This window comes from Perca flavescens, chromosome 17, assembly GCF_004354835.1.
Source record: "Perca flavescens isolate YP-PL-M2 chromosome 17, PFLA_1.0, whole genome shotgun sequence".
NCBI classification, from domain to species: domain Eukaryota; kingdom Metazoa; phylum Chordata; class Actinopteri; order Perciformes; family Percidae; genus Perca; species Perca flavescens.
Genome location: NC_041347.1, coordinates 6,825,327 through 6,829,467, shown reverse-complemented (window position 1 = coordinate 6,829,467; position 4,141 = coordinate 6,825,327).

Genomic DNA, 4,141 nt, shown 5'->3' with positions numbered 1-4,141 from the left:
CCCCATACTCCCGCAGCACCTCCCACAGTATCTCCCGGGGGACCCGGTCATACGCCTTCTCCAAATCCACAAAACACATGTAGACCCGGTTGGGCATACTCCCAGGCTCCCTCCAGGATCCTTGCGAGTGAAGAGCTGGTCCGTTGTTCCACGACCAGGACGGAATCCGCATTGTTCCTCCTCAACCCGAGGTTCGACTATCGGCCGAACCCTCCTTTCCAACACCTTGGAGTAGACTTTACCAGGGAGGCTGAGAAGTGTGATACCCCTATAATTGGCACACACCCTCTGGTCCCCCTTTTAAAAAGGGGAACCACCACCCCAGTCTGCCACTCCTTTGGCACCGTCCCAGACTTCCACGCAATGTTGAAAAGGCGTGTCAACCAGGACAACCCCTCCACACCCAGAGCCTTGAGCATTTCTGGACGGATCTCATCAATCCCGGGGCTTTGCCACTGTGTAGTTGTTTGACTACATCAGTGACTTCCGCCTGGGAAATCGGCGACAATCCCCCATTATCCTCCAGCTCTGCCTCTAACATAGAGGGCGTATTAGTCGGATTCAGGAGTTCCTCAAAGTGCTCCTTCCACCGCCCTATTACCTCCTCAGTTGAGGTCAACAGTGTCCCATCCTTACTGTACACAGCTTGGATGGTTCCCCTTCCCCCTCCTGAGGTGGCGAACAGTTTTCCAGAAGCACTTTGGTGCCGACCGAAAGTCCTTCTCCATGTCTTCTCCAAACTTCTCCCACACCCGCTGCTTTGCCTCTTTCACGGCAGAGGCTGCAGCCCCGCCGGCCCCGCCGGTACACTGCAACTGCCTCCGAGTCCTCCGGGATAACATATCCCGGAAAGACTCCTTCTTCAGTCGGACGGCTTCCCTGACCACCGTTGTCCACCACGGTGTTCGTGGGTTACCGCCCCTTGAGGCACCTAAGACCCTAAGACCACAGCTCCTCGCTGCAGCTTCAGCAATGGAAACTTTGAACATTGTCCACTCGGGTTCAATGCCCCCAGCCTCCACAGGGATGCACGAAAAGCTCCGCCCGGAGGTGTGAGTTGAAAGTCTGTTGGACAGGGGCCTCCTCAGACGTTCCCAATTTACCCGCACTACACGTTTGGGCTTACCAGGTCTGTCCAGAGTCTTCCCCACCCTCTGACCCAACTCACCACCAGATGGTGATCGGTTGACAGCTCTGCCCCTCTCTTCACCCAGTGTCCAAAACATACGGCCTCAGATCAGATGAAACGATTATGAAATCGATCATTGACCTTCGGCCTAGGGTGCTCTGGTACCAGGTACACTTATGAGCATCCCTATGTTCGAACATGGTGTTCGTTATAGACAGTCCATGACTAGCACAGAAGTCCAACAACAAACAACCACTCTGGTTTAGATCAGGGAGGCCGTTCCTCCCAATCACGCCTCCAGGTGTCTCCATCATTGCCCGTGTGCGTTGAAGTCCCCCAGCAGAACAATGGAGTCCCCCACTGGAGCCCCATGCAGGACTCCAGTCAAGGTCTCAAGAAGGCCGAATACTCCGAACTCCTGTTTGGTGCATATGCACAAACAACAGTCAGAGTTTTCCCCCCACAACCCGCAGGCGTGGGGAGGCGACCCTCTGGGTCCACGGGGGTAAACTCCAACACAGCGGCGCTCAGCCGGGGCTTGTGAGTATCCCCACACCCGCCCGGCGCCTCACACCCTGGGCAACTCCGGAGAAGAAAAGAGTCCAACCCCTATCCAGGAGTATGGTTCCAGAACCAAGACTGTGCGTGAGGTAAGCCCCACCAGATCTAACCGGTGGCGCTCCACCTCCCGCACCAGTTCCGGCTCCTTCCCCACAGAGAGGTGGCGTTCCACGTCCCCAGAGCCAGCGTCTGCTGCCCGGGTCTGGTCCGTCGAGGCCCCTGACCTTCACTGCCACCCATGTGGCATCGCACCCGACCCCAACGGTTCCTCCCACAGGTGGTGGGCCCATGGGATGGAGGGAGTTGCCACGTAGCTTGTTCGGGCTGTGCCCGGCCGGGCTCCGTGGCAAACCCGGCCACCAGGCGCTCGCCGACGAGCCCACCGTCTGGGCCTGGCTCCAGACGGGGGCCCCGGGCTTCCTCCGGGCAGGGTCACTCCATCTCTGCTTAGCTTTTTCATTGGGGTTTTTGAACCATTCTTTGTCTGGCCCCTCACCTGAGACCACTTTGCCTTGGGAGACCCTACCAGGAGCACAAAGCTCCAGACAACACAGCCCTCAGGTTCACAGAGACACACAAACCTCTCCACCACGATAAGGTGATGGTTCACGGAGAGGTATCTGTTTTATCTGTTTTAAATTTTTTTTTTTAAATAATTTTTAACTGCTCTTTAATGTTTTATGTAAAGCACTTTGAATTGCCCTGTTGCTGAAATGTGCTATACAAATAAAGCTGCCTTGCCTTACAATATCAGATCAGAAAATTTATTACAAACATCAGTCATGACTTAAACCATCTCAACTGCAGAATCGCTGCTTTCAACATTCTTCACAACAAAGGCAACATTTCAATTAAGACGAGAACAAAAAAAAGAAAAAAAGTCAACCCATGCATTACCTACTGCTGGTAAAAAAATGAAAAATACATTCATTTGGTTCACTTTGCATTTCAGTATGTCTGATTATTACAGTCTAAGTTAGGCTTCAAAGCTGACAGCAAACACAGAGGCATGCTCAACAGTTCTGAGATGACTCGGATATTAAACATTTAAATCATTGGTGCTTTTTGCTCTGAAACCTCAAATAACACGATAAGCATCCCAAGGTGCAACCCGGGGCTGAAAAAGGTCAAACAAATAATGGTCAAGAGGACATTTAAACAAGTCAAAATATGTCTCTTCAGTCCAAAAAGCTTTAGCAAATGTAATCAGCGACTTCTTGAGTGAGACTAAAACACAAAAACAGTAGAATCTCACCTTCACACATTTGCTTTCTGTGAATCAGAGATGAGGCCACGTTCCACCTCATCTAAGGATCAATACTTTGTGATCACTACAGCAGATCAGACTTTTTTTTTTTTTAAGAAACAGGTCCTCCTGTTAAATCACAGGTCTTTTTAAAATAACGTAATAATACTCTCAGCACTAAAATACACTATTGTACCCTCATCACGTTGACTTACACACACACACACACACACACACACACACACACACACACACACACACACACACACACACATTACAGTACCAGTACATTTACAGCAGACACAGCAGTCGTGATCAGCAGCAGGTTCACCTGCTATGGAGGACCATTACCGCCAACGACAACAACACAAACACGCACGATAAAAATCTAAATCACGACAGTGAGTTAATCATCATTTTGAATAATAACTGTGAGGTAATAAGTCAAAACTTCGGGAGTCAAAATTTGGAGTAATCTCACTCAACTACACATTTTTATCCCAAATTTGACTAAGTTAACATTTTAACTGATGACTTTATAAAAAAAAAAAAAAAAAAAAAAACTTAAATTCTAAATTATGAGTTGTCAAAATTGTGACTTTCTAATTTCCTATTTATACATTTTGTCAAGTCAATCAGATCAAGCCAAAGATTGGACTTTTAAATTGGAAATTTAAAATGTGGCAAGTCGGAACACTGACTTGTTATCTTATAATTTGAACCTGCCAGTATTGCGATTGTCGTCTGGCAGACATGGGCTTCCATACCTTTCACCTGTGACCATGAAAACAACTCAACATTCATGTTCAAAATAACAATAATTCTCATTCACACTCACTGTATCAACTCAAAGCGAGATGAATAAGGCAGTAACTGTGGTGCAGGGTGTACTATCTACATTACTTTTTTTAAGACATGTAATGCAGACTTCTATAAGAGTAAGGGTTTACACTTTACTTGAAGGTATCTACATAAGAGTGACATGACACTGAAGTCATAAACGTTTATGGCATAACGCTTCTTTTAGTAGGTGTCATTCGGTTTTTCTTATCACAAGTTAGGGTTAGGGTCCATGTGTTCATGGCAGTGTCATGTCACTCTTATGTAGATACCTTCAAGTAAAGGGTTACCGAGTAAGGACTTCAGGGTGAGCTTTGGGAATTGAGGTCCTATTTTATTTAGCCACCAACTACTCGTCGTGCTTG